At 38.9% G+C, this 15151-nt stretch overlaps 1 non-coding gene across 1 annotated transcript; it reads left to right on the forward strand.

Annotated features, from left to right (window-relative positions):
• The first annotated feature begins 12915 nt into the window (after positions 1-12915).
• Positions 12916-13023, forward strand: LOC112699869 (small nucleolar RNA R71). Its single transcript, XR_003152803.1, has one exon. It is a non-coding gene; the product is annotated as a small nucleolar RNA R71 (small nucleolar RNA).
• The last annotated feature ends 2128 nt before the right edge of the window (positions 13024-15151 follow it).

The following is a 15151-nucleotide window of genomic DNA, read 5'->3' on the forward strand; positions in this document are numbered from 1 at the left end:
GATAAACAAACATTATTAAAATACTTAACTGCAAAATTATTAATTCTATCTTCATTAATCATATGTTAATTAATAATTTTGTTGTGCAGGTTTAATATTGGGCCGAATTAAAAGAAAATGTTGCTAGCCCAATGATTAAAATATTCAGCATTAATATGAGTTAGTTTCTTATGGCTGAATGAAAAACAAATTAATTGGGCCAAAACTCAAACATTATCATAAGCCCTATTAATTTGATTGAATCAAAATTTTATTGGGTCAGACTAAGCTTTATTGCAACAAAGCCCAATTTCAATTTTGATGAATGTTTCCATACATGATCCGAATCCAAAGTCCATCATGAAAGCAAATGTTAACATTTGTTTCATGCTTCCCAACGGATTCCAATTCTCATTTCGGATGGAATTCAAATTTAATTAATGCATTGGAAACATAAGAAAGAGAGAGAAGATTGATTTGATGGCCATTATGACACTACACGCTACTCAACAAAGGGAAATGAGAAACTTGAATTCACTTTTATTCTATTTCTTTGTTCATTGATTATTGTTCAAATCCATTGAATATTTTCTCTCTTCTCTCTCATCTCTTTCTTCTTCTTTCTTTGGTCATTAACCAGGAAGCCATGGAAGCTACATGGAGCTACCGAAAGGAAGGGAAAGCAAGCCTAAAGACCATCGAGTTGATGGCACGAAAAAGAAAAAGAAAAGTATGCTGTGGCTGAGATTATCACCAAAAAGTGGTAAGATTTGGTGAGGTAATCTCGGATCCTTCATACTCAAAAGAAAGATGAAGATTCGGCCAGCAAGGAAGATCTTTGGAGGATGGCTTGTCTCTGATTCTGCTCAACCACCACAGGAAGTAGCTAGAGTGGCGAAGTGATGGAAGAGGCAGAGATTGGAGCAGATCAAGCCATCATCATCATGAAGCATCAAGGGCCAGAAATCCATCTTGGAGAGGAAGCCAAGGATGGAGCGCTCGGATTGATGAAGAGTGATGACCAAGGAAGGACTAGAGGTATTTGCATGTTGGTTTTTGCATTAGTTACCTCTTCTCTCTCTGTGGCCGAACCGGTTATGTTTGAAGGAAAAGAAGTTAAGCTTGGGTTTTGGCTTCAAGTGTGGAGGCTTCCCTCTTCTATAAAAAGAGAGAACAGCCACGGGTTGAAGCAAGGAGAAAGTGTGAGAGTGCAAGGCACAGTGTTCTCAGAGCTACCTGAGCTAACATATGTTCTTCTCCTTCAAAGTATTCTGTTTAGTATTTTTCTGTTTAATTTTGTCATGTCTTGAGTCTCATGGAAAAAGGCAAACAGTGAGGTTTGTATGAAAAAACCATAGAGCGGAAAAAGGCAGAGAGTGCAAAATTAAAAGAAAAAGGCCATAGATGTCTTAGAGTTCCTTTGTACATCTGTGTTGTGTTTCATGATTCTGTGAGAATCCCCTTGTAAGTTGGGTTAGCACTTTACAAGTTGTAATCTGGATGATTATAGTGAAATTCCATCATTGTTGTGATGGAGACTGGATGTAGGCTGCACTGCACTTAGCAGCTGAACCAGGATATATCTGGGTCTAATCTTCTCTCTCTCTTCCTACTTCAATTCTGTTTTTACTGTTCAGATGAAAAATCAAAAATGTCTCGTGTCAAGTGACGAGACAAAATGAAAATGTCTCGTGGCTAGGGACGAGCTAAAAACAGAAAAATTTCTTCCAAGTCCAGCAAGTGTTAACAAGCGAAAAAGGGGCTAAGATTCAACCCCCCTTCTCTTAGCCACTGAAACCATCATTAAACCCTCCATTTAAACTGTAGAAACCACAATGTACCATCACAGATTTCTTAATCTATATGAAGAAAAACAGAGCATAATATGAGCATAGTAAGCATATTAAAAAGTTCAAGTAACAAAACCATGTAAATCCTTGCTACAACTTTAGGAGAAATCCATCTCCCCATTTAATAATATTCAAATATTAGGTCTTAAAATAAATAAGGATAAACAGATAATGACCTCAAAACTTGTATCTCTCTGCTCTAATGTTTGATTTCCAGTGAACAAATTAAATCTCGCAAGAGAAAAGGTAGCATTCCGTCCTACAAAAGAAGACTCGCCCTCTGAAACATATAGAACCTGGTTAACAGGGCCATTAGACTCTTCTGTCACAGGAATATCAAGGTGTTCAAGTTCTTCAACTGGCAGAAGCTTCAAGCAACCTACAAGGATCAATCAAATCACACATCATAATCATAATTAATTACAATTACAATTGCAAGTTTTTGTGTGCTGGTAACAATAATTGAGAACATACGCGGTGGATCGAGCCGATTCAAGTTGTCATGTTGGGGTTCCTTTCCCAGTTTTCTACATTGCAAGTAACATCAATTTTTATATAACATAATAAGGGTAGGTTCAAAACAAGGATCTTAGGAACTTACACTTGCTGAATTTGAGGAATGCTGAAGAGCTTTGATGGAAGAGGACCTTCCAAGGATCCAAACTCCATAAAATTATAGATAACTATAATACATGAGTTTCCCTTAGTATCTACCTATGCTATACTAATTTCTTTTTGCCTTAAAATACTTTTTACTTGTTTATTATTGTAGTTAATAATCAAGAATTAGGAGGGGATGCCATATAACCCATATTTAAACGGGACTTTCATAATTCCTTAACAAGGATTAATTACGACACATGAATTATCTTATATTATGATCATTATATTAATTAAACACATAAAGAGTACACAGTACCCGAAGACAAATATTTGTTAATACATTCTGACGACGTACTATATGTGTTTCAAAAGAGGACCATGATGCATGGACAAATAATAAGTAAAAATGATCTCTCTTAAATAAGGCAAAATAGAAATTTCAACTACAATAACCCATCAAACAAATTTGCCACTAAAGTACAACTTCCAGCGAAGTATACAAAGAGACTTTATATTATATTATATATTTATATATCTATACAAGCCTATGAAAATGCAAAACGTGCATCATATGAACCTTGAAGCCAGAATGATGATCAGGATGAGTAAACATTCTTAAACAAAATTGTCTCCTAAGCAAGTACAGTAAGGTACTAATAAGTCACTTACCTCTTCTTTTCTTTTGAATGTATATGTGTTTCCAGATATAAATCTCAATAACAATTCCAACCACCAAAGCAACCACTGAACTGACTATTGGAAGAACTAGCACTGCTACATTCACTGCACAGCAAGACAAAAAAAAAAAAAAGAGAACTATACTCAAGAACCAAGATACAAGAGTAAAAGTATTCAAATTTTCTTCAATCTGAAAGCTGGATCTTTAATTGGAACTGCAATTCAATTACCTTTCAAACTCCCATTTTCTTGTTCCTTGTACCAAAGCAGCAAGTATATAAAAAATTCAAAATCACTTCAGAAAATCACTTCAAAAATAAAAATCATAAGTTAGGGATGGTTAGTATAAATTAGATAATTATAGAAGAGATGAGAGTAATAATTTAGAAATATTTTAGGAAAGTGAATATAATTTATCCAAAATATTATTAATTAGGTGATTCAAATTAATGTGTGCAAATAATAAGAATAAATCCTATTGAAACTAGGATCTATAAAAAAAAATTCCTATTGAAACTAGGAAGTAGGATTAGAGAAGAGTTATACTTGATCTTCGTCCTAGATTTTGTGTGACGAATGAGATTCGAGTCATGTAATACCCGGTCTAACCGAAATTAATTAAATAATGAGTTAAGTAGGAGCGAATATGGTTGGAATAATTGGCAATTGGAATTTGATGATTTAAATATGATTTTTGGATTCAGTGAATTTTTCCGAGTCGGAAGACATAGTTTTCTGCGTAAAAGCGCGCAGTGGAATTTTGACCGGCAGTACCGGCTGAGACCTGTCTGGTACTGCAGCTGAGAAAATTGATTATGAGTAAATAAGATTAAGAAATGAGGAATTATGATTAGGGGAGGTAGAAATATTTAAAGTGCGATTTAGAGCACTAATCTTAAAGGTTTTGGTCCAAAATTGGGCCAACGGACAAAAATAAATGAACCGGGCCTAAGTGGGCCCAAGACCCAACATATATAAGCATTAGTTATGAGCATTTCAGCTCATTTTTCCCTAAAGAAGGTGTGTGGGGCGCTGAATTGAGAAGAGAGAAGAGAAGAGAGAAAACCTAACTCTCTTTGATCTTCAAACCACCATAACTTGAGTTACGGAGCTCCGATTGACGAGCCGTTTGCGGTCACGCGTCGCTCTTCTCATCCTCTACAATTCTATCTAAGTTTTGTGGTGAGTATTCCATTCATCTCTGCCCAGTTTTCGAAATTCCCCACTGTTACACGTTTTTGGGAAGTTAGTGTTGAAATCTTGTGATTTTGGGTGTTTAGGGATACTCCAACATGGATTCTAAGTGGGTTCTATCCCTACTTCATATGGGCTGAGGTAAGAAGTGCTCAAACTCTTGTGATTTATCATCTTTATGAGCCCTAGGTTGATGTATGTATGTAATATTGGTTATGTTAGTGCATTTGATGGTTTTGGTGCACGATTGGGAGATTGGTGTTGCTTGAGGAGCTTTGGTGAGGCTTGGAGCTAAGGTTGGTGGAGACTCCCAAAGAAGAGGCTCAATTGATTTGGCTACAAGAGGTACGGTTTAAGTTTTATTGAAATACCGTGTGGTGTGATGAGAATTCCTAGGCTAGATGCCCCTAGGATTAAGTTTGGATTGTGTAAATGGTTGATGCTAATATGCATAGTTGGTATGTAATGTGAATTGATGATTGGATTAAGAATTGTGTGGCCTTGTATGCTTGGTGTATTGAAAATTTGATGTATTGAGTAATGAGTATTAATTTGTGGTTTATGCATTTAAATTGTGAAATTGGGCCGGAGGCCGGAAAGAGGTAAGGAAGGTAAGTTGATGGGTGCATTGTATGATGACACAAGTGATTGGATGAATTTCAGATAATGAATATGCGAATGATTGGGTTGATTGTTGAATAATAAGGTTTGAGGAGTTGAAGTGTGGAATTTGGTAATTTTGGGTGAAATTATGTAGATGAGGTATGTTTGGTTTTGGGTTGAGAAATATTATGTGGTCATATATGTGAGTATGATTATTGATGTCTTGATGGTATGATGATGCATGAGAGGTATATATATTGTGATATATGCTTGAGGAATGATTAAGGTTGATTTGTGGGAGAAACCACGTGATAGTGATTATGATATTGATTATGTATAATGATGGTTGATTGGAAATAGTATTGTTGAAAATTGAGATGAGGAAGGATGTATGACATGTTGATGTGTTTGTAATTTAGCCATTTGTTTGAAATGGGTAAAAATGGTTATATGGCGGTTTTGTGAATCGTAGTAAAGTGTTAATGTATGAGTTGAGGAGGCTTGATATTGAATTTGATATATTTTGATTGATTTCAAAGAAAAGGGATGAAATTGGCATGTTTTGATTGATCTTGAAAAGAGTTGAAAATGACTTGTTTTGAAAATGGCACTTTGTGGTTTTGTATGAAAAACATGGTTTTTGGGCATACTTTGACGGGACATAACTTGGACTACGGATCTCTGTTTTGTGCCAAATCTGTTTAGAAATGAATTTGGATCCGGGATGTCCATGTCGTTCGAAGGACGGGTGAAAAACGATTTAAAATGAGAGAGTTATGTCCGTCGGAAGATTGGGGGTTGAATCTGTAAATTCTGCAGCTTTTAACTTAGAAAATTTTTAGCAGAATGACCCTCCACGCGTAGGTGCACTTGGCGCGTACGCGTCGTTCTTCGAGAAGGCACCATCCACGCGTGCGCGTGGTGTGTGCGTGCGCGTCGATGCGCTGCACCCATTGCCTAGCCATTTTCCCGAGAGTTGTGCCAGAGTTGTGCCAGTCTTGTGCCTGGGGCGCAAGTGTACCCACGCGTACGCGTGGCTGACGCGTACGCGTGGCTGACGCGTACGCGTCGTTATCTATTTTTCAATCCACGCGTCCGCGTGAATGGCGCATATGCGCCAATGAGTTTTCTGGCCATCCACGCGTGCGCGTGGAGTACGCGTACGCGTGGCCCTGTTTTCATCCCAAAGTTGATTTTTGAGTATTAAAAGCCAAATCTCATACTTCTAAGCCTCCGATCTCACCCCTTATGTATTAAATCATTATGATATGCCTAGCAATGAGAAAGGAGCTAGGGGATGTGGTAACTTGCGAGTGAAGCAAGGGGAAAAGTTATGATCAATGATGATCAACGATGATTATATGAGATATGGAGGATGACGGTGGGAGTACAGTGTATGCCATTAGCCGAAGGGCTATATTTATTGATAAATGGCTGGTTCTTGATTGGACCATGAGCCGGATGGCTGAGTTATTGCCGGGTCACGGCAAAGCCATTATTGATTATGGCTGAGAATAATTGCATACATGATTAATGAATGAATGTGTTAAATGGATAATAATGGAAGATGTTGAAATGTGATGTGTAACCCCGGGTAGTAGGCAGTGGCGTTGTCCACTTGCTCCGGGTGTGAGACGGAAAAGGATGTTTATGATAAATGAGTTTAATTATGGAGTTTTGAATGAATGTATTTGTGATACCTGGGTAGTAGTAAGGGTTGTGGTTCGTCCCACTTGCTCCAGGTTAATGTTTGAGATTTGATAACAATGAGGATTGACAATATGAATTGAGATTGAATGAATATATGTTTGAGATACCTGGGCAGTAGCAAGGGTTGTGGTCCGTCCCGCTTGCTCCGGGTTAATGCTTAAGATACCTGGGCAGTAGCAAGGGTTGTGGTTCGTCCCACTTGCTCCAGGTCAGAGATTGTGACGCCTGGGTAGTAGCCGTAGTAGTGGTTGTTCCACTGGCTCCAGGTTGAGCTTTTAAACACCCGCCTGGGTAGTAGCCGCAGTAGTGGTTGTTCCACTGGCTCTGGGTTGAGCGGGTAGTAGCAAGGGGGTTGTAGCTCAAACCTACTTGCTCCGCAAGGGGTGTTTCTGTCCAACGGTTAGCTACCAGGACATGTCGGGTTGGCTATATAACCGACAGATGATATCATCAGCCATAGGGCAGGCATACATCATTTGCATATGTTTGAATTGTTTGGGTTTGCCTATTTGTTTTGGATTTCTATATCATACATGCTATGTTACCTGATTACGTGCTACTTGTTCTACTTGTACCTTATTTGTGTATTACTTGTCTGTATTGCTTGTGTTTGTACAACTGAGAGATCCCTCATGTTGGTGTCGGTGGATGTTGGTGGCTGTTCTTGATGAGATGAATTGATAATGCGATTGCATGATGATGATTTTTGAATGAGATAATTTGAGTCCCCTGGGTAGACGCAGTGATGTGATTTCACTAGCTCCAGGCGAGGGTATGATGTATTGATATAGAGTTGCTGAGACAGAACAACTGGTGATGGTTTTGCTTATGATTCTGAGTCTGATTCGTGTAAGAATCAGCGAGTTGGGAAACATGTGTAACATGAATGGTGCGCGAAATTGTGAACAATACTTTTCACAACTCTCATAACCCCCGGTCATGAACCCCAAAAACTTGGTAGCTCAATACCATGGCATTACACAACTTCGCACAACTAACCAGCAAGTGCACTGGGTCGTCCAAGTAATAAACCTTACGCGAGTAAGGGTCGATCCCACGGAGATTGTTAGTATTGAAGCAAGCTATGGTCATCTTGTAAATCTTAGTCAGGCAAACTCAAATAGTAATGGTGATGAACGAAAATAACACAAAGGTAAAGATAGTGATACTTATGTAATTCATTGGTAGGAACTTCAGATAAGCGCATGAAGATGCCTTCCCTTCCGTCTCTCTGCTTTCCTACTGTCTTCATCCAATCCTTCTTACTCCCTTCCATAGCAAGCTTAAGCAAGGGTTTCACCGTTGTCAGTGGCTACCTCCCATCCTCTCAGTGAAAGCGATTGCATATGCTCTGTCACAGCATAGCGGAATTCATCTGTCGGTTCTCAATCAGGCCGGAATAGAATCCAGTGATTCTTTTGCGTCTGTCACTAACGCCCCGCCCTCAGGAGTTTGAAGCACGTCACAGTCATTCAGTCATTGAATCCTACTCAGAATACCACAGACAAGGTTAGACCTTCCGGATTCTCTTGAATGCCGCCATCAGTTCTTGCCTATACCACGAAGACTCTGGTTAAAGAGTCCAAGAGATATTCACTAGAGCCTTGGTTGCTTGTAGAACAGAAGTGGTTGTCAGTCACCTTGTTCATAGGTGAGAATGATGATGAGTGTCACGGATCATCACATTCATCAAGTTGAAGAACAAGTGATATCTTGGACAAAGAACAAGCGGAATTGAATGGAAGAACAATAGTAATTGCATTAATACTCGAGGTACAGCAGAGCTCCACACCTTAATCTATGGTGTGTAGAAGCTCCACCGTTGAAAATACATAAGAACAAAAGTGATCATTGGTTTCGGCCCCAGAGAGGGAACCAGAAGAACCAAGATGAAAATACAATAGTAAAAGGTCCTACTTATAGAAAACTAGTAGCCTAGGGTGTACAGAGATGAGTAAATGACATAAAAATCCACTTCCGGGCCCACTTGGTGTGTGCTTGGGCTGAGCAATGAAGCATTTTCGTGTAGAGACTCTTCTTGGAGTTAAACGCCAGCTTTTATGCAAGTTTGGGCGTTTAACTCCCATTTTGGTGCCAGTTCCGGCGTTTAACGCTGGGATTTCTGAGGGTGACTTTGTACGCCAGTTTGGGCCATCAAATCTTGGGCAAAGTATGGACTATCATATATTGCTGGAAAGCCCAGGATGTCTACTTTCCAACGCCGTTGAGAGCGCGCCAATTGGGCTTCTGTAGCTCCAGAAAATCCACTTCGAGTGCAGGGAGGTCAGAATCCAACAGCATCTGCAGTCCTTTTTAGTCTCTGAATCAGATTTTTGCTCAGGTCCCTCAATTTCAGCCAGAAAATACCTGAAATCACAGGAAAACACACAAACGCATAGTAAAGTCCAGAAAAGTAAATTTTAAGTAAAAACTAATAAAAATATACTAAAAACTAATTAGATCATACTAAAAATATACTAAAAACAATGCCAAAAAGCGTATAAATTATCCGCTCATCACAACACCAAACTTAAATTGTTGCTTGTCCCCAAGCAACTGAAAATCAAATAAGATAAAAAGAAGAGAATATACTATAGACTCCAAATTATCAATGAAACTTAGCTCCAAATTAGATGAGCGGGACTAGTAGCTTTTTGCCTCCGAACAGTTTTGGCATCTCACTTTATCCTTTGAAATTCAGAATGATTGGCTTCTTTAGGAACTCAGAATCCAGATAGTGTTATTGATTCTCCTAGTTAAGTATGATGATTCTTGAACATAGCTACTTATTGAGTCTTGGCTGTGGCCCAAAGCACTCTGTCTTCCAGTATTACCACCGGATACATACATGCCACAGACACATAATTGGGTGAACCTTTTCAGATTGTGACTCAGCTTTGCTAGAGTCCCCAATTAGAGGTGTCCAGGGTTCTTAAGCACACTCTTATTGCCTTGGATCACATCTTTATTTCTCTTTTTCTCTTTTCTTTTTTTTCGTTTTCTTTTCTCCCCCTTTTTTTCGTTTTTCTCTCTCTTTTTTTTTTGTATTCACTGCTTTTTCTTGCTTCAAGAATCATTTTATTGATTTTTCAGATCCTCAGTAACATGTCTCCTTTTTCATCATTCTTTCAAGAGCCAACAATTTTAACATTCATGAACAACAAATTCAAAAGACATATGCACTGTTTAAGCATACATTCAGAAAACAAAAAGTATTGTCACCACATCAAACTAATTAAGCTAGTTTTAAAGATGAATTTGAAATCCTGTACTTCTTGTTCTTTTGTGATAAAAACAGTTTTCATTTAAGAGAGGTGATGGATTCATAGGACATTCATAACTTTAAGGCATAGACACTAAGACACTAATGATCACAAGACACAAACATGGATAAACATAAGCACATAAAATTCGAAAAACAGAAGAATAAAGAACAAGGAAATCAAGGAACGGGTCCACCTTAGTGATGGCGGCTCTTTCTTCCTCTTTGAAGATCCTATGGAGTGTTTGAGCTCCTCAATGTCTCTTCCTTGTCTTTGTTGCTCCTTTCTCATGATTCTTTGATCTTCTCTAATTTCATGATGAGTGGGATCTCTTGTTGCTCCATCCTTTTCTTAGTGATGGGCTTGAGGTCATGCCTTCTCAGTTGAACCGGCTTCCCTCTTGAATCTCTCTTTTATTGAACGCCCTCTTCACAAATGTCTATGAGGACTTGGTCCAACCTTTGATCAAATTTGACCCTTCTTCATGGCCACAACTTCATTGAAGTGGTCTTGATGCACCCTTGAGATGAATCTCTCCATCTCCCATGACTCAGAGGTGAAAGCTTTTGCCTTCCCTTTCCTCTTTCTAGAGGTTTCTCCGGCCTTGGATGCCATAAATGGTTATGGAGAAACGAAAAGCAACACTTTTACCACACCAAACTTAAAAGGTTTGCTCGTCCTCGAGCAAATGAAGAAAGAAGAGAGTAGAAGAAGAAGAAATGGAGGAGAGGGAGATGGCTTTGTGGTTCGGCCAAAAGGGGGAGAAGTAGTGTTTAGGGTGTGAGAAAATGAAGGATGGATGTGGGTGGTGAAGAGAAAGATGGGATTTGATAGGTGAGGGATTTTTGGGGAAGAGGTGTTGAGGTGATTGGTGAATGGGTGAAGAAGAGAGAGGGTGGTGGGGTTGGTGGGGATCCTGTGGGGTCCACAGATCCTTAGGTGTCGAGGAAAAGTCATCCCTGCACCAAATGGCACTCAAAAACACGTTTTGAGCCAATTCTGGCGTTAAACGCCGGGCTGGTGCCCATTTCTGGCGCCAGGATCTTGCCCTTTCCTGGCGTTTAACGCCAGTCTGGTGCCCCTTTCTGGCGTTAAACGCCCAGAATGGTGCCAGACTGGGCGTTAAACGCCCAACTGCTAGCCTCACTGGCGTTTAAACGCCAGTGAGTTCTTCCTCCAGGGTGTGCTGTTTTTCTTCCTGTTTTTGATTCTGTTTTTGCTTTTTCAATTGATTTTGTGACTTCTTATGATCATCAACCTACAAAAGACATAAAATAACAAAAGAAAATAGTTAATTATAAAACATTGGGTTGCCTCCCAACAAGCGCTTCTTTATTGTCATTAGCTTGACAGAGGACTCTCATGGAGCCTCACAGATACTCAGAACCGTGTTGGAACCTCCCAACACCAAACTTAGAGTTTGAATGTGGGGGTTCAACACCAAACTTAGAGTTTGGTTGTGGCCTCCCAACATCAAACTTAGAGTTTGACTGTGGGGGCTTTGTTTGGCTCTGTTTTGAGAGAAGCTCTTCATGCTTCCTCTCCATGATGACAGAGGGATACCCTTGGGCTTTAAACACCAAGGATTCTTCATTCACTTGAATGATCAACTCTCCTCTATCAACATCAATCACAGCCTTTGCTGTGGCTAGGAAGGGTCTGCCAAGGATGATGGATTCATCCATGCACTTCCCAGTCTCTAGGACTATGAAATCAGTAGGGATGTAGTGGTTTTCAACTTTAACCAGAACATCCTCTACAAGTCCATGGGCTTGTTTTCTTGAGTTGTCTGCCATCTCTAGTGAGATTTTTGCAGCTTGCACCTCAGAGATTCCTAATTTCTCCATTACAGAGAGAGGCATGAGGTTTACACTTGACCCTAAGTCACACAAGGCCTTCTTGATGGTCATGGTGCCTATGGTACAAGGTATTGAAAACCTCCCAGGATCCTGTCTCTTTTGAGGCAGTTTCTGCTTAGACAAGTTATCCAGTTCTTTGGTGAGCAAAGGAGGTTCATCCTCCCAAGTCTCATTTCCAAATAACTTGTCATTTAGCTTCATGATTGCTCCAAGGTATTTAGCAACTTGCTCTTCAGTGATATACTCATCCTCTTCAGAGGAAGAATATTCATCAGAGCTCATGAATGGCAGAAGTAAGTCCAGTGGAATCTCTATGGTCTCATTTTGAGCCTCAGATTCCCATGGCTCCTCAATGGGGAACTCATTGGAGGTCAGTGGACGCCCATTGAGGTCTTCCTCAGTGGCGTTCACTGCCTCTTCTTCCTCCCAAAATTCGGCCATGTTGATGGCCTTGCACTCTCCTTTTGGATTTTCTTCTGTATTGCTTGGGAGAGTACTAGGAGGGAGTTCAGAAATTTTCTTGCTCAGCTGACCCACTTGTCCTTCCAAATTTCTGATGGAGGACCTTGTTTCAGTCATGAAACTTTGAGTGGTTTTGATTAGATCAGAAACCATGGTAGCTAAGTCAGAGGTATTCTGCTTAGAGCTCTCTATCTGTTGCTGAGAAGATGATGGAAAAGGTTTGCTATTGCTAAACCTGTTTCTTCCACCATTATTGTTATTGAAACCTTGTTGAGGTCTCTGTTGATCCATCCATGAAGGATTATAGGTGTTTCCATAGGGTTCTCCCATGTAATTCACCTCTTCCATTGAAGGATTCTCAGGATCATAAGCTTCTTCCTCAGATGAAGCTTCCTTAGTACTGCTTGGTGCATTTTGCATTCCAGACAGACTTTGAGAAATCATATTGACTTGTTGAGTCAATATCTTGTTTTGAGCCAATATGGCATTCAGAGTGTTAATCTCAAGAACTCCTTTCTTCTGATTAGTCCCATTGTTCACAGGATTTCTTTCAGAAGTGTACATGAATTGGTTATTTGCAACCATTTCAATCAGTTCTTGAGCTTCAGTAGGCGTCTTCTTCAGATGAAGAGATCCTCCAGAAGAGCTATCCAAAGACATCTTGGACAGTTCAGAGAGACCATCATAGAAAATACCTATGATGCTCCATTCAGAAAGCATATCAGAAGGACACTTTCTGATTAATTGTTTGTATCTTTCCCAAGCTTCATAGAGGGATTCTCCTTCCTTCTGTCTGAAGGTTTGGACTTCCACTCTAAGCTTACTCAATTTTTGAGGTGGAAAGAACTTTGCCAAGAAGGCATTGACTAGCTTTTCCCAAGAGTCCAGGCTTTCTTTAGGTTGAGAGTCCAACCATGTTCTAGCTCTGTCTCTTACAGCAAAAGGGAATAGCATAAGTCTGTAGACCTCAGGGTCAACCCCATTAGTCTTGACAGTGTCACAGGTTTGCAAGAATTCAGCTAAAAACTGATGAGGATCTTCCAATGGAAGTCCATGGAACTTGCAATTCTGTTGCATTAGAGAAACTAATTGAGGCTTAAGCTCAAAGTTGTTTGCTCTAATGGCAGGGATAGAGATGCTTCTCCCATAGAAATCGGGAGTAGGTGCAGTAAAGTCACCCAGCACCTTCCTTGCATTGTTGGCATTGTTATTGTTTTCGACTGCCATGTGTTCTTCTCCTTTGAAGAATTCGGTCAGGTCCTCTACAAAGAGTTGTGCCTTAGCTTCTCTTAGCTTTCGTTTCAAGGTCCTTTCAGGTTCAGGATCAGCTTCAACAAGAATGCCTTTGTCCTTGTTCCTGCTCATATGAAAGAGAAGAAAACAAGAAAATATGGAATCCTCTATGTCACAGTATAGAGATTCCTTGAGGTGTCAGAAGAAAAGAAAAGTAGAAGACAGAAGGAGAAGAATTCGAACTTAATTAGATGGAGTTCGAATTGTGTATTGAGAAGGAGTGGTACTCCAATAATAGAAGGATGTGAGAAGAAAGGAAGAAGTTTTCGAAAATTAAGTTAAAAGATTTTGAAAACATTTTGAAAAACACTTAATTGATTTTCGAAAGTAAGAGTGGAAAGAAATCAAGTGATTTTTGAAAAAGATTTTGAAATTAGAAATCAAAAAGATTTGATTGAAAACTATTTTGAAAAAGATGTGATTAAAAAGATTTGATTGAAAAGTTATGGTTTTAAAAAGATATGATTGAAAAGATATGATTTGAAAACAATTTTAAAAAGATTTGATTTTAAAAATTAATGACTTGCCTAACAAGAAAAGATATGATTCAAACATTAAACCTTTCTCAACAGAAAAGGCAACATACTTAAAATGTTCAATCAAATCATTAATTGTTAGTAAGTATCTTTGAAAAAGGAAAGAAATTGATTTTGAAAACATTTGATTGAAAAGATATGATTTGAAAAAGATTTGATTTTGAAAAACTTTGAAAACTTGAAAAAAATTTGATTTGAAAACAAAATCTTCCCCCTTGTGCCATCCTGGCGTTAAACGCCCAGAATGGTGCACATTCTGGCGTTTAACGCCCAAACTACTACCCTTTTGGGCGTTAAACGCCCAGCCAGGCACCCTGGCTGGCGTTTAAACGCCAGTCTGTCTTCTTCACTGGGCATTTTTGAATGCCCAGCTTTTTCTGTGTGATTCCTCTGCAGTATGTTCTGAATCTTCAATTCTCTGTATTATTGACTTGAAAAGACACAAATTAAAAATATTTTTGGATTTTTAATAATAAAGAATAATCAAAATGCAACTAAAATCAAATAATAATGCATGCAAGACACCAAACTTAGCAGTTTGTATACCATTGACACTAACAAAATGAGAATGCATATAACAAAACACTCAAGTCAATAGAATTCAAAGATCAAAACAAAGAAATCATCAAGAACAACTTGAAGATCAATGAGGACACATGCATGAATGCAATAAGAATAGAAACATGCAATTGATACTAAACTTAAGATGAGACTCTAGACTCAAACAAGACATATTTTTGGATTTTATGATTTTGTAATTTTTTTGTGCTTTTTCGAAAATTAAGTGAAAAGGAAAATAAAGGTATCAAAATTCTTAATGAGAATTCCAGGAATCATGCAATGTTAGTCTAAAGCTTTAGTCTAAAGGAATTAGACATGGCCGGCTAAGCTTCAGCAGGACATTGCATTCAAGAGCTAAATTGATGAAGATCAATCAGCTTTGGTGATGATAAGAACATCACATTGAAACACTAGAATTCATTCTTAAGAACTCTGAAGAAAAATACCTAATCTAAGCAACAAGATGAACCGTCAGTTGTCCAAACTGAACAATCCCCGGCAACGGCGCCAAAAACTTGGTGCGCGAAATTGTGAACAATACTTTTCACAACTCTCATAAC

Source organism: Arachis hypogaea, chromosome 6 (assembly GCF_003086295.3).
Source record: "Arachis hypogaea cultivar Tifrunner chromosome 6, arahy.Tifrunner.gnm2.J5K5, whole genome shotgun sequence".
Taxonomy (NCBI): domain Eukaryota; kingdom Viridiplantae; phylum Streptophyta; class Magnoliopsida; order Fabales; family Fabaceae; genus Arachis; species Arachis hypogaea.